Raw genomic sequence first — 21,764 nt, forward strand, 5'->3', positions numbered from 1 at the left:
ACCTTGCGGGCCCAGAATTTTCATGCAGAGGTACAATTCGTGAATGGCCGCTTCAAATGTATTGATGGAGCCCCGACCCATTATAGCGTTGTAGGGATAGACCATGTCGACGATGTCGAAGGTGACCTGTTCGCTTCGCGCATTGGGTGCTACACCGAACGACAGGGGTAGCTCTATCTTGCCCATAGGGAAAGTGCCTTTGCCGCCGAAGCCATATAAGGGGTTGTCCGAACGCTTGAGTAAGCTATGGCTGAGGCCCATGCGGTCAAAGGCATGCAGGAAGATGATGTCCGCTTGGCTGTCGTTGTCGACTAGGACTTTGTGCAGGTCCCAGCCTGCTACGCTGCAATTGATCACCATAACGTCAACGTGGGGTGCGCTGCGCAGATCGACATCTCTGGCGTCGAAGGTTAGTGGCACATGTGACCACTTCGTTTGCACGACTGGGCCGGTGAGGGCGACGTGGTTGACACTTCGGTAATGATCCCTCTTTTGCCATTTCGTCTCGAAGTCGACGCTGGACCCTCCAGTGATCATGTGGATGACTCCACGATACGGCTGATTGGCGAAGTCTTCTTGTTTTGGTGCTTGGGGGTGATTTTGGTGGTGTGGGTTCGGTTGATGCGGAGGCGGGAGCGGGGGTGGTACAACTTGTACCTCCTGGTGGTGCTGATATGCGTGGTTAGGCGGATGCTGGGCGTGGCCGTTGTTGTATGGTTGTGGGTGGTGGTGGTGATATGTGTGCATGACAACTCTCTGGTTGTCGGCTGGTTGTGCCCGAGACATTCTGTCCCTTGTGGCCTTTGTTTCTGGGCAATCCCTTGTTGGATGCGCGCAGTCTTCGCCATGAAACAGGCAGTAATATCGGCGCGGCTGCTGCGCCCGTCCTCGGCCCCGGCCTCGCGTGCCATTGCCGTGGCCCTAGGGGGGATATTCTTGACGGCGAATGGCCTCGCCGGCGGGGTGCTGGTTGGCTATGTTGTGCACCTGCTGCTGACTGCAGCTGTCCCGTCCGGAGTCTGACTGCGAAGGCCTTGTCCAGGTTCGGCTGGACTGCGGAGGGTCCTTGGGCTTTCTCTGAGACTCGACCTTGCGCTGATGGAGCTCTTCGGATCTGGCATACTTCTTGAACAGCTGATAGAGCTCTTGGAGATTTTTGGGTGGATCCCTGATGCAGTGACTGTATAGGACGCCAGCCCGAAGGCCACTGATGGCGTAGTGTATGGCAATGTGGTCGTCGACCGAAGGCAGTTGTGACTTGAGAGTCAGGAACTTGCGGTAGTACTCCCGCAGGGTTTCCTTCTCTTGTTGTTTGCAGAGTGATAGCTCAGCCAATGCATCGGTGTCGGGTCGGTACCCTTGGAAGTTGAGCAGAAACTTGTCTCGGAGTTCTTTCCAGGAGTCGATGGACAATGGGGGCAACCTGGTGTACCAGGTCAAGGCTGGACCCTCAAGGGCGATGATGAAAGACTTGGCCATTGTGGCGTCATCCACTCCAGATGATGCGACGATGACTTGATAGCTCATGATGTATTGTGCTGGGTCGGTGTTGCCGTTGTACTTGGGGTAGGTCCCTGCCCTGAAGTTGGCGGGCCATGGTGACACTTGGAGTTGCGGAGCTAGGGGGCTTCGCTCATCAAGGTAGTTGATGCCTTGGAAAGCTGCGGCGTGCGGGATGAAGGGTCCGCGCTGGGGTATGAATAAGTCTCCGGCTAGCGCGCGCTGTTGGAGGGGCGGGCCGTGCTGCAGATCGTGTTGGCCTTCGCTCTGCATGAGCGCAATCTCTTGCTCGAGTTCCCGGGCTCTCTGCTCCTCGTCTCATATCATCTGGCGCACCTTGGCTTGCGCGGTGACACGTTGGCGCTTGGCCTCGAGGATGTCTTTCTGCTTTTGGAGGTTGCGGTTCTTGATGCGCAGGGCCCGTAGCTGTAGCTGTTCTTCGGCTGAGACGCCGATGACTTCACCGTCCTTTGTTGCGTCTTCGCCCTCTGGTGAAGAGAAGCCTGGGGGTGGTACTTGTGGTTGTCCTACGGAGCTGCAGGTGCGTAGGGTGCCTTCGGGAGTGGGTTGTTCGTTGCGCTGTCTCTTGCTGAGAGCTTCTTCTTCGTAGGCTTCTTGGGGGTGTTGTCTGCGAGGGCCTTGCCCTTTTTCTCGGTTAGCAGCACTGCCTTCGCTGCTTCGTCGAAGGATGGGGCTGCCTTCGAACTAGCTTTCTTGGGTGCCATCGCGGGTGGTTTGTTGGTAGCACGAACGGTGGGCGCCAATGTTGAAACTTACTCCCCTGGGCAAGTTGATCCAACGGGGGAGTGGGGAGAATGCCAACAAAGTTTACTCGCGAGATGACAATTGCTCTGTTAATCTGGCCTCCCAAGGACACTGTACGGGGGTATTTATAGGTACCCGAGTGTCTTTCGTCCCAAGACAAAGACGTTTATACCCTCGGGTACCCGGAGTATCCCCAGAATATTCCCATAGAGGGAGGTTACAGACCGTCATTACAGAAAAGTTATTATAGATGAGGCCCGTAATATGCTTGCCCACGCGGGACCCGTTACAGTGGGCCGAATTCCACGTGGGCCTCCGGACGAAATGAGGACGCGGGACTAGCAGACTCCGTCGGAGTCTGGCCTTCGTCTTACAATGGAGAGGATAAAGGGCAGCCGCGCCGATCGTCTCGCATTTGTTGGTGTAGCGAGGCGACGAAGACTTCGCGCAAGGGTAGCGTCTTCGCTGTCGCCCCCAACATATAGCTTTGGCCGTCGAAAGTCAATTTGTTTACTGTAGTGTACCATTGAAAGCTTTATTGGCACCTATCTCATCGTCGCCTGCCCGCTGGATGAGGGCCCCGTGCAGTCCATGCTGGACAACTCCGCCGCGTTGTGGTTCATCAGCCCCACGTTCGTCGTGCACCCTAGCCTTGTCCCCACAAGATCATGAGCTGAGTGCCTGAGTTGACACGCACTGCCCCGTAATTCTAAATCAAGCATTCGCTTGACGATGTCTATGTGGCGTAGAGCCCGCCCGCGCCCTATGCTTGCCCCGGAGCTCTCGTACCCTGCCGTGGAAGCATCACCTGTTATCCTTCAACGCTAGCTTTCATCTACTTACTCACATACCCGAGCGGAGAAGAGAAGTGATTGGGATTGTGGGCGAGTGGGTGCATTTGTGCAACCACAGGTGTCGCGTCACCATGTCTTTCACCGGCACGCAGGACAAGTGCACGGCTTGCTACAAGACCGTCCACTTCATCGACCTCCTCACGGCCAACAGCGCCACCTACCATAAGACATGCTTCTAGTGTAGTCACTGCAAAGGGGTCCTCTCGGTACGTCCATATGCAAATGTCCTGATGTCCATGGCGTATAAAAACGATCGATCAAGTTTATTATCTTCCGATCTCTTCATGCAAGATACAAAAACAATGGCTTTCTGATGCTGCAAATTAACCAAGAGAATGATGCATTGGTCGCCTGCAAATGTGCAGCAGCTCTTCCATGGACGGCGCGCGTGATGTACTACGTGCGGAGACCGGGAGCTTCTCCAAGAAGTTCACGCTAGGTAATGTAACAGTACTCCGTGCTCTTCAGTTTCCACGAAATTCTACTTAATTTGTCGTGCTAAAATTAAATTTATTTTAAAAACTTTATTTCTTATGTATGTAATTCAGGGGATAATTGAATGCACTAGAGCTAATAGTTAGTAGCTAAAATTAGTCGAGACATCCAAACACCCTAGCTAATAGTTTAGCTATTAGCTATTTTTGGTAAATTAGTTAATAGTTAGGTAGTTATTTATTAGCTAGCTAATTCCACTAATAATTTTTATTAGCCAACTAACTATTAGTTCTAGTGCATTCAAACACCCATCAGGTGGCAAGTCATGGGACAAGGGTGAACTGGTACAGAGCTAGCCTCACAAAACTAGCATCATCATCACTGCTCTTAGAATTCCTTTGTTTATTTGTAGTAATCGGATAGATGTTTGCCAAAAATGCAGACAAGGGCCCCAAGCAAGCTATCTGCATTTTCTGGTACTCAGGATAAGTGTGCCGCTGCCAGATAACAGTGTACCCGATAGAGAAGGTATATCTCAATGTATGAAACCTTTCCTAACACCATATACTAATATTATGAATGAAGCATCTAGGAATATTATCTTTGTTTCAGTGTATGAACTTATATTGTAATCATTTCCTGACATTAACTTGGTTTCAAAAGATGTGTATTGCTGTCCTTTTTCCCCTTTAAGTTAGTTACAACAGAGTCTTTGCATAGCATCTGATGATCTATGTTTGCATCTTGATGTGTTGTCGGCCTTGTGTGACTAAAAGGCCCAGGGATCATAGACAATGAGATGGGTCATGGGAGCAATGGATTTCACCATTTTCCTGGTTTCTCCCTGTTGGAGACTTGTTCTCAAATACTATGAATTAAGAACAAGGCAACATAAAATGTTAAATGTTAAAGCACTTCGTCCATCGAAGCATTATCTCCTCAAAGGTATAATGATCTTCGGACGAAGGTCATGAAGGGTGTACCTTCATGACTAAGGTTATGAAATAATGAAAGATAAGATATGTATGACATGAGAGAATAATATCTTAAAGCACTTAAACTTATTCATATATTTCATTATACAAACTCAAATATTAAAACATAACATTTAATCACATTTATACCTTTGACTTAACAGAAGGCAATAATCCAGGTGTCGCGTGCAAGTGATTACAAGATAGCGTGAACAGTGCGGGGGTACTGTTCATCTATTTATAGGCACAGGGCGCAGCCTGTGTGAAATTATAATTATGCCCTTTACAATCGATTACAATCATGACACAAACTATCATGGGTCGATTGGTCATTTCATCTTCAAGTCGGTTCACTCCTTCGTCTTGGGACATGTCACTATGCCGAAGCTTTATGGGTGATAGCTTCGGCACTGCTTTTGAGAGGACCTGCCGAAGGTGTTTCTTTCTTCAGGATCTTCGGCTACGAAGCATACCCCTAACAGTAGCCTCTTTGCGGTGCTAGATCGTTTTTTGTAAGGAGCTTGATCCGTGAAAAAATCTCCTAGGCTTCGGGATGCCGAATATCCGAAAACACCTTCCCTGAGCTCGTTGCCGAGAAACGATTAAAATAATCCGAGCGGGAGGTGGCCCCACCATGCAGCGGTTGCGTGCGTCCTGGCGATTCACCTTCTCGGGCTTTGTGGCCCACCGTTCAGTGGGTACGGGCGACTGTTTGTCCGGTGCGGAAGACTTGACGATTTACCTTCCCACCTGCGGCACTATATAAACATACGGGTAGGTGTGAAGTTACCACAACATTCATTGCTAATGCACTATTTTGCTGCCAAAAATTTGACCATAGCCAAAGCTTGCTTACTGCATCCTCAACCGAAGCTATTCATTTTGCTCAAACTTCGTAACAAGAAAGAGCTTCGGCAAAATTAAAAATTTTCAACTTCGTCAAAAAACAAGAAATTCAATCATCAGATGGTTAGGGTACGCTCAACAGCTAGGGTTACTCGCGACGGAGAGGAAGCCGAAGGTGCCGAAACCGCTCCAATCTCTAAAGTGATGAAACTGTCATGGCTGATAGTATCGGAGGATGCACCTGCCGCTGAAGCTGAGCAGGTTGATGCTGAGGAAATTGAATCTGAAGATGATTACATCGTCGTGCCATCTAAACCCAGCCACCTGGAGTTTGGGAAATCTACCATTACCGAAGGTGATATGTCTAAGCTGATGAAGTTAGGCTATTTCAGTGAAGCAAAAAAGGAGCTGGTTCGTTTTGGCGGAGAGGAAATTACTCCGAAGCCGGAAAAGGATGAGGTGGTAGTATTCAAAAGCTTCTTTAAAGCAGGATTAAGATTTCCTTTGAATGGGATGATTGCTGATGTTTTGAAGAAGTTTGGGATTTATCTTCATCAGCTAACTCCTAACGCCATCATTAGGCTTAGCGTTTACATCTGGGCCCTCCGAAGCCAGGGGGTAGAACCATTTGCCGAAGCCTTCTGCTGAGTACATGAGCTTCATTACCAAACAAAAGCTAGAGAAGACGGACTGCATGAAAACTTCGGCTGCTACAATTTTGCTTATCGCAAAAATACGAAGTTTCTAGTTATCAGCTATCGTACCAAGTGGCCAGCTGGCTGGAAGACTGAATAGTTTTACGTCAAAATTGATGAAGAAAAGGAGAAGCTAGTCCAAAGTCCACTAGAATTAGTCTTCGGAGAAACTAGGCCCCAGTGCAACATGACGCCGAAGAGTCCAAGCCAAATTGCACTGGGCGAATTTCGAGTTATTGCGGAGCATATTGGCACTAGGGATCTGGTGCAAGAATTCTTGGCTTTTAGAGTGTTCCCAACTTTGAAAGAGTGGGACATGCCAAAGCTCAAGGAAGAAAACAAAAAGGGGAACTTGTTCGGTTGCCCTATTATTATAAATTCAAGAAACATTTCAATGTACCTTGCCAAGAATGGTTAGACACAATTGAAGTTATGTGCAACGAAATTCTTGGCAATTATTCTAAAAAAGAAGATCAACTAATGACTGCAGCCTTCGGCACTCGTCCGAAGCGAAGGTTAAACCGGGTGATGGATGCTCTGAACTTTGAGTATCCTGATTATGAGCGACTGGACCAAGGTGCTGAAGGACAGAAGAGAAAGAGGGTTGCCAGCGTCTTGATTAAAGAAGCTGCTAAATTGGTGGAAGGTGATGAAGAAAAACTGAAAAAGAGAAAGCTGAGGCCTGAGCCGAAGACAGATGCTTCGAAGAAAAGAAAGGTTGCGGCTCCGAAGCAGAAGGCAACTGATATAGAAGAAGAAACTGCTGCAACACCTTTTGCCACCGACATGGAGGAAATCTTAAAGGTAATGTCTGAATCTTTGCCTATCAAGCTAAGTCCACTGGGGCCGCATCTGACAAAGCTTTTTCAGAAGGAAAAAGAGCCCTCGATAACGAAGAAGGCAGCTGTTGGGGGCCTTCGGCTTCTGAAGGTCCTCAAAAACATGATTTAATAATGTTTCTGGAGTATGATACATGAATAGGTACCTTCGGACTTAGGTCAAAACCACAGCGTGAAGAAGCACAAAGAATACGAAGGATGGCGCAGAGCCGAAGCTATGCGTAGGGGAGCTTCGGCGTGATAGCAGAAAAGGAAACCGACTTAAAGGGGAAAAGGCTATTTAGACCCTGATGGATTACTATAGAGTTATTAGCAAATGTAAAGGGCATGGGTGTAATTTTACATGGGCTGCGTCCCGTGCCTATACATAGATGAACAGTGCTCCCGTACGGTTCACGCTGACTTGACATTTGCTTTTGCGTCACGCTTGTACTTTTGCCTTCTTTCAAGCCGAAGGTACATTTGTAATTTGTTATCATTTCTATTTTTCCATAATAATAAAATAAAAATGAGCTAATAATAATATTTAAGTGTTTATGTTATTTCTCATACTTTATATGAATCCTTCTTCATTATTTGTTGTACTGATGAAGGTATGTCCTTCATAACCTTCGTCCGAAACTCATTATATCCTAAGGGAAATAATGCTTCGAAGGACGAAGGACTTTAACGTTTAACAATCTCTTTGTTGCCTTGTTCTTAATTCATAGCATTTAAGGACAAGTCCCTAACATTGGCGCCCACCTCCGGTGAACCCTTTTCGACCACCTTCGGCAAGCATAGACCTTTGTCATGTCGCCAAAGAAAGCTTCAGCGATAGGGGCTGCCGTTCTGCAGCCGCTGGACCCGAACCAGGAGACCCTTTCTCTTCGAGAGGCCCGAAGCCAGAAGAGGAAGGCCACCAGTCCAACACCCCAAGAGGATGAGTTGGACGAAGAGATCAGGAATATGGAGATGCTTCATGAGCAAGTGCAAAAGAAGAAGGAAAAAATGGCTCGGCTAGCTGATCTACAAAGGCAGATTGACGAAGCCACTGAAGAAGTACGTCATCTTACTCAAGATGAGCAACACCGAAGACCCCAACACAGAGAGCTGCACCAAGAGGGCTTTTACAACGAGGATGAATGGTATGAAGATTTCCATCATGGAAATTTTGCTTTTGATGATGCTTCTCCTCTGTCAGCAGAACTGCAGGCTACACCCTAGCCCCCGTCTTACAAGCCACCCCAGCTCCCTATGTATGACGGACACTCAGATCCGAAGCAGTTTCTGATGAGCTACGAAGCTACCATATCTTCATATGGAGGCAATACTGCAGTCATGGCAAAATCTTTCGTCATGGCAGTCAAGAATGTTGCACAAACCTGATACTCCTCTATTCGGCCAGGAACAATCACATCATGGCAAAAGCTGAAGGACATGCTGATCACCAGTTTCCAAGGGTTTCAGACAAAGCCGGTTACTGCTCAAGCTTTGTTCCAGTGCACGCAAGATCACGAAGAATACCTTCAGGCGTATGTCCAAAGGTTCTTGCGTCTGAGGGCACAAGCGCCAACAATGCCTAATGAAATTGTCATTGAGGCCATGATCAAGGGGCTTCGGCCAGGACCTACGGCCCAATACTTCGCCAGGAAGCCCCCTCAGACCCTGGAGAAATTGCTTCAGAAGATGGATGAATACATCCGCGCTGATAATGACTTTTGGCAGAGAAGAGAGGAAGCTTACAGGTTCTCCGAAATGACCAGGGGCTTCGGAGGGAGAGTCCACCCAAGGCACGTCAGATCAATCCACTGTACTCAGAATGACGACAGAGGAGGTCAGCAGCAGAGGTCGCAATATTTCTCCTAGGCTTCGGGCAGCAACAAAGCTGTCCTCGGCCTCCAGCTCCAAGGGGCAGAGGCGCCAGGGGCTTCGATGGAAGGTTTGGGGATCAGCCCAGGAAAATTTATTGCCTATTCGGCGGTGAGGACAAGGGCCATACTACAAGTATGTGCCATGTCACCATCCAGAAACAGAAGGAGATAGCAGAAGTTGCAGCCCAACAGAACCAGCCGAAGCAAGTTATGCATACTGCTTCGTATCATTCACCGTACATACCAGAGTATGTGGGTAACCATCCTGCAGCTTCTGTTGCTTCGGCAAGCCAACCTCAGGCATCTTGGCAATAGCCTCCACCTCCACCACCAATGCAACCCGCATATCCCCAAGGCCAGCTGCCAGAAGGGAGCCAGCACACTCACCAGCAGCGAGACTTTAGGGAGCAGTCCGAAGCTCGCACAGTCAACAGTACTGTGCTAGAATCGAAGCACATCTACTAAGAGATATCCTACCTCTAAATTAGTTTTTGCATTCGTCATCATTTTCTTTTTTTAATAAGGAACAATCATTGAAAGCCTAGTTCTTTTGTTGTTTTCAATCTCTTGTAATAGCTTCGTAATTGTCATGATATAATAACCTTCTTCACAGACTCACGAAGTTCCAAAAATCGGCGAACCACGAAAGTTGTTCTCAAGAGAATGTGGGGTTCACAAACATATTACAAGTTTTGATGAAGCAACAAAAAGTCATTCTAAGGAACGCAGCGTAAGTTTTGCCGAAGCAACAAAAAGTCGTTCTAAGGAACGCAGCGTAAGTTTTGCTGAAGCAACAAAAAGTCGTTCTAAGGAACGCAGCGTAAGTTTGCCGAAGCAACAAAAAGTCGTTCCTAAGGGAGCGCAGCGTAAGTTTTCTGCTCAAAAGTCGTTCCAAAGGGAATGCAGAGCTTACAACGAAAAATAAACGCTGATTCTGCCGAAATATAAGGCGAAGCGCGAAAAGTCAACGCGAATACCGTCGAAATAGAAGGCGAAGAAGTTCAAAAGACGTTCCTAAGGGAATGCATAACTTACAGCGAAAAGTCAACGCTGATACACCGAAAAATAAACGGTGAAGCCGAATAATAAACGACAAAGAGATTGTGTGTTCTATTGTGGGAATGTGTGTGTATCTTCATCACAAATATCATTTTGCATAGCATAACATCATCACATCATTCGCATAACATGGCATCATACATCATATTGCATCAATGGCACAAGAAGGGGATACAATGATGATCTTCGGAAATTGTTTCGAAGAAGTTGTGCCAAGGCACAAAATAAGTTTTGAAGAAGTACATCTTCATCAACTCTAATATCAAAGGAGATCTATTGCTTACGAAGCATAATGTTTTTACGAAATATGGGTATTCTTCACGAAGCATGAAAAGAAGGGAAGGCGTTTTTTCGCCGAAGGCTCAAAAACGGTATGTACATAAAGTTTCATGCATCGTAAAAAATTGAATTACAGACACCTCATATATTACATTCAACACTACAAAATATTACACACTTTGTTCAGCAAATATTACATTAATATTCCAAATGTTTTTACAATAATAAGCTATTCTTCTTTTAGAACTGCTTCCGCAGCTTCGTTTAGTAGTCGAGTAACAGCTTCGTCCATAATAGCTTCGGCCATCTTAGTAATTTCATCTTCCTTTTTTGCTTCGGGGTCGGCCAATGACTCGAAGGGCTCCAGGGGAGGAGATAGTTCGGCTGCGATATAAAACATAAATAAGTCCGAAGTCACAAAAATAAAACATAAAGTTAAAAACAATTAGGCAATACCTATCTGCCTTTCAAGTTCTGCAGCCTTTTCAGCTGCCTTTGTTGCTTCTCTAGCATCATGAGTATCTTTTTCACTTTTCTTTATAATTTCGTGGGCCATCCCTCGGCCGCCATTTTCCCAGATGTCGGTGAAAAACTTTCCACCAACTAAGCTTGCTTCGGCCGAGGGGTCTTTTGTATCTTCAATAGATAAGGCAGCTTCGTTTTGCGCCAAAGATTTACATGTTCACAACCTATCTTCTCCAAAATGGCCGCAATTTCTCTGGCACCTGAGAAGGCGCAGACATCCCCACGACCGCTCAAAATTTCCTCAAAAGCTTCGGCTTCGTTGCTGATCCAGGCAATCGGGCCCTCAGGATCGCCTCTTGCGAAGTTGTCCTCGCTGGAGTATGCGCCAACATTGGCGAAGCTAGTTTTTATTCTTCCCACACATTCTATGGATTTTTCATAACATTTTTCTCTTGAAGAGCGAAGTTCTACAACCGTTTTCTCCCAATAGTTTTTCCAGTAATCACTGGCGTCCCGGTCAGCTTCGGCGATAGCACATTTTAATTTTGCTTCTGCCAGCTGTTTCCGAAGATCCTCAATTTCACATTTTTGGGCTTCAGCTTGGGCTTGGGAAGTAGCTTCGTCTTCTTTTATTTTATTCACCAATGAGTTTAATATTTTGTCTTTTTCAAGACCTTCGTTCCTTAGTTCAATTACTTCGGAACGAAGGTTGTTCAAAGCTATAGTACATCCTTCGTCTTCAGCACTTTTTTGCGCCCTGAGGGCGTTGCTAAGAATAAGGCCCTGTAAAAGAGTGCGGTATTAAGTATAAGCAAATGGAAAAATTTTGTGTTTAAGTACAACAACCTCATTCTCTCACCTTTAAGTTATTGTATGCTAAGCTGTCGGCCAATTCATCTTTTGATAGCACCGAGAGCCCGTCTTCTAGTGTCGAGAATCCAAAGCTTTTGCCCATCTCCCGGCAGACAGAGATCTCCTTGCTGTCTGGGAGACAATACAAGAAATCTTCTTCTTCACTGCCGTTGAATATCAATGCCCCTTTCGGGTATTTCAGTTTTTGGGCATAGTATAATCAAGAACTTGGCAAGATGCTTCGGGAGTAGGAATAGTAGTTTTTTCAGACTGAATTTGCTCTGCAGTTTCTTTTTCTGTTTCTTCTTTTCTGGTTTCCAAGGATTTCTCCTTGGCGGGCTCTGAAGGCCCAACTTCGGTCTCGGTCTGGCTCTTTGCAGTTTCGGCTTCGGATAGTTTTGTTTCAATTTGCGTTTTTGACGCTTCGGCAGTTTTCCTCGGAGTGGTGCTTGAAGACTTTATTGTCTCCAGTACATCTAGTACATTGACCATCCTTTTCCTCTTGGGGGTCGTTGTAAGATCCTTTTGCGCCTTCGGCACTGTCACCTCTGCCGAAGGGCTTATAACTTCTAATATTTTTGTTTTTTCGACCTCTGCCTCTTCAATATTAATGGCCTTTGGCTCACCTGATTTGGCTGGTGATGCCTTCGTCACTGTAGCCGGTTCTTCATTCCTCTGTGTGAGGGCAGATTCTTCGGCTTTAGTAGCCGAAGAGGTCTCGCCGCCAAATTCGGGCACTTCGGCCGGTTCAATATATCACGGCCGGTGAGTAAGGACCTTCACCTTTTTCCTCTTCGGCGCGGGCTCGCTTGGAGCAGCTGGAGCAGCATTCTTCCCGGAAGTTTCACTCTTTCTCTTCTGCCCCCGCGGCGGGTAGCGGTAATCAGGGTACATAAACCCAATAGCATCGAAAACTCTATTCAGCCTCTTCTTCTTCCGGCCTCCGAAGGCCGCAGATAACGAGTTATCTTCTGCCTTTGAATATGGCCCAAGCAGTTCATCGCTTGTAGCTTCGATACATTTCAGCCAATCATCATCTGGCTCAACAAACTTACCTTCATATCTGAAGGTGTATTTCAACCTAACCAGCCCACCTTCGTCAGACTTGCTGATAGTCTCCTTTGGCATTTCCCATTTCTCTACAAGTGGCCACACTCTGAAGGCTGTCCCGATGAAAGAGCAAACTATGTCAAAGGCCTTTCGGCATTCTTTGGCTGCTTCATCAATTTCCACCTTCGGTTTCCGGAGGCCGAAACGCTGCCAGATAGGGCGCATGATGATCTCCTTAATATCCTCTCGTGCTTTTAAATCATTTTTCACATAGAACTATTCCTTCATCCAATCTCCGGGCCATCTCTTCCGAAAAGTCGGCACGGGGCAGCTTGACCCAGAGTGAGCAACGAAGCTATAGCAGCCAAAATTGTTATGGTATTGCTCTTTGCCCTAGGGTTTTGTTTCATATAAAAGTTCGTGCATGCTGCAGAAACTTTTTGCATTTGGCTCCAAGCCCTGACTCCTTACAGCCCATACGAAGATTCCCATTCTTATGATAGCTTCGAGAGTAATCTGGTGAAGAAAAATCTGGAATATCTTCAAAACTTCAACCACAAAACTGCTTAGGGGGAACCGAAGCCCAGCCTTGAAAAAGCTTCGGAAGATCACCACTTCATTCTCTTCGGGAGTAGGAGCAGTCTTGTCTCCATCGTCAGCCCTCACCAGAGCATATCTCGAAAATATCTTCCCCTCTTATTGTCAAGATGACTCTGCTTAATAGTTGATTTTCTGAAGACTGCGTGACTTGGTCGCCATGGTCGATCTTCGGAGTCCTCGCCCCCACTTTCCACATCATAACTGTCACTATCACCAGTGTCTTCAGATAAACCTTCTAAAATCTCCTTAATGATCTTCTCTGTATTTGTCTTTGCTATTGATTCAAGAAACCCAAGATTCTTCTCCTCAGAAAGACTCAGCTTCACTTCGGCAACAACTTTTTTATCTTCAGACATCTTCAGAAATGTTGGAAAAAGATGTTCTCAAAGCGGAAGCTTAGAAAATTTAAAAAACCAAGCAAGCGTTGGTATGCAAGAGCTAACAATTGGGAAAGCAAGAGCAGATGGCAAGAAAGCGTGCCAAATGAGCTCGCGGTGTGCTCTTATTTATACGCCTAGTGCCTTGCAAGTGGGAGGGCCCCGCTTGTCATTGACTGTTGCTATTCTAGCAAAGGGAAGGTGTTTTTTCGGACCTTCGGCTTAAGGCCTTCGTCCATATCGCAATCTGCATTTATCATTCTAACAAATTAATATTGCGAGGGGCTACTGTTGGGGGCCTTCGGCTTCCGAAGGTCCTCAAAAACATGATTTAACAATGTTTCTAGAGTATGATACATGAACAGGTACCTTCAGACTTAAGTCAAAACCACAGCGTGAAGAAGCACAAAGAATACGAAGGATGGCGCAGAGCCGAAGCTATGCGTAGGGGAGCTTCGGCGTGATAGCAGAAAAGGAAACCGACTTAAAGGGGAAAAGGCTATTTAGACCCCGATGGATTACTATAGAGTTATTAGCAAATGTAAAGGGCATGGGTGTAATTTTACATGGGCTGCGTCCCGTGCCTATAAATAGATGAACAGTGCTCCCGTACTGTTCACGCTGACTTGGCATTTGCTTTTGCGTCACGCTTGTACTTTTGCCTTCTTTCAAGCCGAAGGTACATTTGTAATTTGTTATCATTTCTATTTTTCCATAATAATAAAATAAAAATGAGCTAATAATAATATTTAAGTGTTTATGTTATTTCTCATACTTTATATGAATCCTTCTTCATTATTTGTTGTACTGATGAAGGTATGTCTTTCATAACCTTCGTCTGAAACTCATTATATCCCAAGGGAAATAATGCTTCGAAGGACGAAGGACTTTAACGTTTAACAATCTCTGTGTTGCCTTGTTCTTAATTTATAGCATTTAAGGACAAGTCCCCAATAGCAGCTGGGCCGAAAAAACGAAGAATTGTTACAATGACAGAAGTTATTGAATGGACACCACCAGCAGCTTCGGCTTCGAAGGCACCAGCTGTTGAGAGCGCAACAGTTACCGAAGCTGCACCTACTGAAGCTGCAGCTGCCGAAGCTGCCACAGCCGAAGATGTACATTTAGAAAGCACACTTTCTAACATTGATAAGATACTTCTAGACATGGCCACAGAAGAAGTTGCCGCAGCCGCTGAAGAATCCATGGCTACAGTACCTGAGAAGGAGAAGGAAATAGCTGAAGATGCTTCGGGAGAGGAAATTTTCAATTTTCAAAACTTAGTTGGACAAGAGTTGACGAAGGCTCAGAAAGAAGAGTTAAAAGAATATGCCATATCCTATGGATATCAACCAGGGGCACTACTCTTCGGTGGTGTTGACGATGAAAAGTTAGGCTGCGTCCGAGATCAAACCGGAGCGAAGGTTATCGGTACTCTATCAAAGAGTATTGGTTTCCCGAAGCTTGAGACAGACATTAGCCGCTACCGACGACAGCACATCGTCGGTAGTTTATTCTATTCCAATTTCAAGGTAAAAACTTTTCTTTAACTTTTTATTGTTTTTAACAATGAAGGTGTTTTCTAACAAAGGTTGCTTTGTGCACAGAGTATGCTGTTGAGTAAAGCTTTGAGAATGCAACAAGATCTTGAAGATAAAAACATGAAGTTATAATTGAGGGTTTAGAAAGCAAAATAAAAGATCAAGCAGCTGCTCTTGAAAAGAAGGATTTCGAGCTTCAGACAACAGAAGGTTTATTGACAGAAGCTAAAGCTAAAATTGCAAAGTTAAATACGGAGCTTCTCTCAAAATCAGAAAGCTTCGAACAGGAAAAGCAGAAGTTTAATGCAAATTTTGAAGCTGAGGTCGAGAAAAGTTCAAGTTTGCAAAAATCATTGACAGAGCTTCAAAACAAATGTCTGGAGTTCAGTAACCGATGTGTACAACGGCTGAAGCAGATCTTCAATTCGGTTGGAGCCAGCTGTGAAAAATTTAGTCCTTCGGCTAAAGACCTGCCGGGGGCCTTCGAACATATCGAGGGTGAAGTTGATGACCTTGATGAAATTATAGCCGGACATGGTGATTTCTGTGCCCTGGTAGCTTCTCGGGGCACAGCTGTCGCCTTCCTGAAATCTGGTTGCTCACATGGAAAAATTGTCAATAGGCCCAACTTTAGTTTATCACCAGCAGATCTGGTTGATATTCCCAGTCTTGCCCGAAGCATAGGAAACAGATTTATAAAACTAGTAGGGATGAAGGGTGGACGAAGCATAGCTGGTGACGAAGTCATCTTAAGCCGGTAACAAAATCATACCTTGTGCTTACTTTTTTCCTTTAAACTTGAATTTTCCTTACAATACTTGAATATGTACAGGATGACGAAGCTGAGGAGCAAGATGACGAAGCTGAAGGACACAAAGCTGAAGCTTAATAGATAATGATGAAGCTTGAATAGATAGCTGTGGAAAAAACTCTAAGAACTCTTGTAATAACCTTTGTAAAGAATATTGTAATTTAAGAATTAGGCTTTACTCTGTAAATTTTGTCCATACCTTGTAATATATTTTTACCTTTCCACCAATGTATGAAGTGCTTTGATGTGAACGAAACTAGCATTTTTTGAGCCGAAGGCGAAAAACACCTTCCCTTCTTTTCGTACACAATGAAGCATGAAACTGCTTCTTTTTATTTTTGCCGAAGCCTTATCTTTAGAGCCGAAGCATCTGCCTATGTTATGATGATGATGACCCTATGTATGTCTAAATGAATGTTTATGAATGCAAATGTATGATGTAATGTGTCGTGCAAATGAATGTCCAAACACACGCATACGAAGCCACAACCATAGCCTTCATTCCCTTGGGAATGACCGAAGTCTCTTTGTCGTTTATTTTTTGGCTTCACTGCTTATTTTTCAGTGTATCAGCGCTGACTTTTCGCTGTAAGTTCCGCATTCCCTTAGGAACGTCTTTTGAACTTTTTCGCCTTCTATTTCGGCGATATCGCATTGACTTTTCGCGCTTTGCCTTATATTTCGGCGGTATCAGCGTTGACTTTTTGCTGTAAGCTCTGCATTCCCTTGGGAACGACTTTTGAACAGAAAACTTACGCTGCGCTCCATTAGGAATGGCTTTTTGTAGCTTTGTCGTGCTCTGCATCCCCTTAGGGACGACTTTCGAGCTTCTTCTTGTTTTTTTTTCCTTTTTGCCTGCACTCGATGGTGCATGCTCAATTTTTACATTTACATTTTTGGGGGATTTTGCTCTCGTAGAGCTGAATAAGAAAAAGAGAAATTACATGCTATGGCCCCATTAAAAACCTTTCCCCCCCTTCGGAAAGGAAAAGGGTGCCATAGGAATAATAAAAAGATTACATCAAGCTAAACATAATACCGCCGAAGCTCATCCGCATTCCAAGATCTAGGAATGTCGTTGCCGTCTATATCCTTTTATTCTGTAAGAGCCAGGTCTTGACGAAGATACTACCAAAAAAGGTCCTTCCCACTTCAGCTGTAGCTTGCGTACTGTATCTGGGTTGGCCACTCTCCGAAGTACCTAGTGCCCTGGCTTAATGTTCTTTAGACGAACTTTTCTGTCACGCCATTTTATTGTTTCGGCTTGGTATTTATTGATATTCTCCACGGCCTGAAGCCTGATCCCTTCTATAGCATCTTTTGCCATAGAATAATCAGCTTCGTCTTCTGCCGAAGCTACTGTTCTTATTGATCCTGCCTTAGCTTCTTCTGGAGTTATTGCTTCGTCACCAAACAATAGTTTGAACGGTGTAAAACCTGTTGACCTTGATATTGTTGTATTGTGGCTCCACACCACTTTGATCAATTCATCTGGCCACTTTCCTCTGGGCTGATTGAAGATTAACTTCATTATTCCCGTCATTATAATGCCATTGGCTCTTTCAACAAGTCCATTTGACTCCGGATGTTTGATCGATGCAAAATGAATCTTCGTGCCAATTTGTTCACAGAATTCCTTGAAAGCTTCAGCATTGAATTGTGTCTCGTGTCCATAGTAATAGCCTTCGGCACTCCGAAGCGACAAACAATATTTTGCCAGAAAAATTTCTGGACCGTGACCGAAGTTATTGTGGCTAAAGGCTTCGCCTCAATCCACTTGGAAAAATACTCTACCGCCACCACAACATATTTTAGATTTCCTTGTGCTGGTGGAAGTGGGCCTAGCAAATCGAGGCCCCACCTTTGCAACAGCCAAGTGGGTTGTATTAATTGAGTGAGAGATAAAGGTTGCTTCTGATCTTTTGCACATTTTTGATAGCCTTCGCATTTTTGAACTAATTATGCTGCATCCGAAGCTGCCTTCGGCCAATAAAATCCTTGTCGAAAAACGTTTACCAACAAGGGCCTGGATCCAATGTGAGATCCACACAGACCTGCATGTATCTCTTTCATTAATTCCATACCTTCAGCTCTTGATAAACACTTAAGAAGTGGTGAGCAAACTCCATGTTTATACAATTCCCCTTCTATTATTACATATGGTCTTGTTCTTGCCTCCATTCTTTTGTTATAAGCTTCGTCACTTGAAAGACAATTGCCTTGAAGGAAAGATATTATTTCAGTTCTCCAGTCTTCACTGTGAACTGGAGAAATAGTAAGCACTGCTTTCTCCATGAGCTCAACTGAAGGTGCTTTTATTGCTTCAAAAAATACTTCGGAGGGTAGGGGGAGCCCCTGAGCCGCTGATTTGGCTAGCAAATCTGCATGCTCATTTTCACCTCTTGGAATATTCTTGACGAAAAAACCTTCGAAGGAAGCTTCCAACCTTCGGACTGCATCCAGATATTTTTTAAGCTTCGGATCTCTTGCCTTGCTGCTCTTATCCACATGGCCAGTAATAACTTGAGAATCAGTCTTTAGGATGGCCCTTCTTATTTCCATTGCCCTTAGTTTCCGAAGCCCCAATAGAAGTGCTTCGTACTCAGCAATATTATTTGTGCAATTGAAATCCAGTTTGACTGCAAAACATGTTTTGACTTTTGAAGGTGCCACTAGGACCGCAGCTGCTCCTGCACTGAAGGTTCCCCAAGAACCATCGCAGAACACCGTCCAAGCTTCGGTATCCTTGCTTGTCCCTTCTTCGTGAGCCCCTGGCGTCCAGTCAGCGATGAAGTCTGCTAGCGCCTGGGATTGAATTGAAGACCTGTGCACGTAGTCAATGGTGAATTCATTGAGCTCTGCGACCCACTTTCCAACCCTTCCAGTAGCTTCTCTGTTCCTCATAATATCCTTAAGAGGCTATGATGAAGGAACAATTATATGGTAAGCTTGAAAATAATGCCGAAGCTTCCTGGAGGCCATTAATACAGCATACAACACTTTCTCCAATTCTGTGTAATTTTTCTTTGATAAGCTTAATACTTTGGAGACAAAATATACTGGGACTTGCTTTTCAGTTTGTCCTTCAAGCTTCTCCTGTACAAGCGCCGCACTTACTGCAGAGTGCAAAGATGCCACATACAATAGCAGAGGAGCCCCTGGCATGGGTGGAGTTAGCGTTGTTAGATCTATCAGGTATTAATTCAGCTCTTCGAAGGCTTTCTGTTGAGCTGATCCCCATTGAAAGACTTCGGCCGACTTCAGCACTTCAAAGAATGGTAAATTTCTCTCTGCTGATCTAGATATGAATCGATTTAAAGATGCCAGTCTTCCTGTCAGCCGTTGAGCCCCCTTCTTTGTGCTTGGCGGCTCCATCCGAAGAATAGCTTCGATTTTATTCGGATTAGCTTCGATCCCCTTCGTTGAAACTAGACAACCAAGGAATTTTCCCTTCTTTACTCCGAAGATACATTTTCTGGATTTAATTTTAGGCCAGCTTGCCTAAAATTAGCAAATGTTTCCTGCAGATCAGCAATCTGATTTTCCTGCTTCGTGCTCTTTACTATGACATCATCAACATATGTTGGCACATTTCTGCCTATCTGAGAGTGAAGGACTTTGGCTGTCATTCTACTGAAGCTTCCTCCAGCATTCTTGAGCCCCTCAAGCATCCGAAGATAACAATATGTACCACTGGGGGTTATGAAGCTCGATTTTGGCTCATCTTTCTTCTTCATCCAGATTTGGTGGTAGCCTGAATAACAGTCTAGTAGACTCATGAGCTCTGACGAAGCTGTTGCATCCACTAGAGAATCTATTCTTGGTAATGGGAACTCATCCTTTGGACAAGCCTTGTTGAGATCATTAAAATCAATGCACATTCTCCATTTACCATTGGCCTTCTTCACCATAACAATGTTGGCTAGCCATTCTGGGTATTTTACTTCTCTGGTGACTCCAGCACTAAGAAGTCTTTTCACTTAATTTCGAGCACCTTCGTCTTTGTCATCAGACATTTTCTGAAGCCTCTGTTTTCTTGGTCTGATGGATGGATCGACATTGAGCGAATGTTCAATGACGTCCCTGTTGACACCACAGAGATCGTTGGATGACCATGCGAAGACATCTTTGTTGTTGAACAAAAACCTTATTAGGGTTTTCTCCTGCTCCTTAGATAATTGAGATCCCAGTAATACCTTCTGCTCTGCTATATCTTCACATAGAAGCATGGGCTTCGACTGATCGGCCGAAGCAACCTTCTCCCTTCTGTACTTATACTGCTCACAAGCTTCGGCTCCATCTATATTATGGATTGCTTTTGAAACTGTCCAGTTTCCTTCAGCCTTTCTGGCAGCTTCCTGACTTCCATGAATAGCAATAGGCCCTTGATCTGAATATATCTTCATGCATAGATATGCTGGATGAAGAATTGCTTCAAAAGCATTGAGTGTCCCACGACCAATGATTGCATTGTAGGGGTACTCCATGTCGACAATATCAAACACAACTTGCTCAGTCCTTGTATTGTTGACAAATCCAAAGGTCACTGGCATCGTGATCTTGCCGAGTGCTACGATCTGCCTTCCTCCGAAGCCACAAAGAGGGTGTAGCGTCATGAATCTTATCCTTTGGTTCTTGCATCTGTCTGAAGGCCTTGGCAAATATAATATCCGCTGCACTGCCTGTATCAACCAGAACATTGTGGACTAGAAATCCCTTAATGACATAAGAAATGACCATAGCATCATTGTGAGGGTAATCCTTGAGCTGAAGGTCCTCCTGGGAGAAGGTAATTGGGATGTGGGACCATTTCGACTTGATGAAGGGTCCCTGCACCCCGACATGTTGTACCCTCCTCTGAGACTCCTTCTTCTGCTTCTTGTTGGCTGACTCTGAGCATGAACCGCCTGTTATCGGGAGCACCAACTTCGTAGCCGAAGCAGCTTCAACTTGGTTGTTGAACGAAGCCACCAGCTCAAAAAGTGGAAGTGAGTTCACCGGAGGTGGGCGCCAATGTTGGAGACTTGTTCTCAAATACTATGAATTAAGAACAAGGCAACATAAAATGTTAAATGTTAAAGCCCTTCGTCCATCGAAGCATTATCTCCTCAAAGGTATAATGATCTTCGGACGAAGGTCATGAAGGGTGTACCTTCATGACTAAGGTTATGAAATAATCAAAGATAAGATATGTATGACATGAGAGAATAATATCTTAAAGCACTTAAACTTATTCATATATTTCATTATACAAACTCAAATATTAAAACATAACATTTAATCACATTTATACCTTTGACTTGACAGAAGGCAATAATCCAGGTGTCGCGTGCAAGTGATTACAAGATAGCATGAACAGTGCGAGGGTGCTGTTCATCTATTTATAGGCACAGGGCGCAGCCTGTATGAAATTACAATTATGCCCTTTACAATCGATTACAATCATGACACAAACTATCATGGGTCGATTAGTCATTTCATCTTTAAGTCGGTTCACTCCTTCGTTTTGGGACATGTCACTATGCCGAAGCTTTATGGGTGATAGCTTCGGCACTGCTTTTGAGAGGACCTACCGAAGGTGTTTCTTTCTTCAGGATCTTCGGGACAAAATTGAGAGCACCTAGAGGGGGGTGAATAGGTGATCCTATAAAAATCAGACACTAATAGCCACAAAACTTAGTTATGAGTGTTAGTACGGTTAAGTAGCTTGAAGCGAGTTCTTGTGAACACAAACAATCACAGAGAGATCAACACAAGACACGCGATTTTTATCCCGTGGTTCGGCCAAGTAACACTTGCCTACTTCCACGTTGTGGCGTCCCAATGGACAAGGGTTGCACTCAACCCCTTTGAAGTGATCCGATGATCAACTTGAATACCACGGTATTTTCCTTAGAGTATTTTCCCATTTGCGAGGAATCTCCACAAGTTGGAGCCTCTCGCCCTTACAATATTGATCACAAAGAAAG

General features: G+C 44.9%; 1 pseudogene; it reads left to right on the top strand.

Moving 5' to 3' along the window:
• The first annotated feature begins 3,494 nt into the window (after nucleotides 1-3,494).
• LOC103648554 (serine/threonine-protein kinase STY13-like) overlaps nucleotides 3,495-21,764 on the top strand; it is a 34,393-nt pseudogene continuing 16,123 nt past the window's right edge.

This window comes from Zea mays, chromosome 2, assembly GCF_902167145.1.
Source record: "Zea mays cultivar B73 chromosome 2, Zm-B73-REFERENCE-NAM-5.0, whole genome shotgun sequence".
NCBI lineage: Eukaryota > Viridiplantae > Streptophyta > Magnoliopsida > Poales > Poaceae > Zea > Zea mays.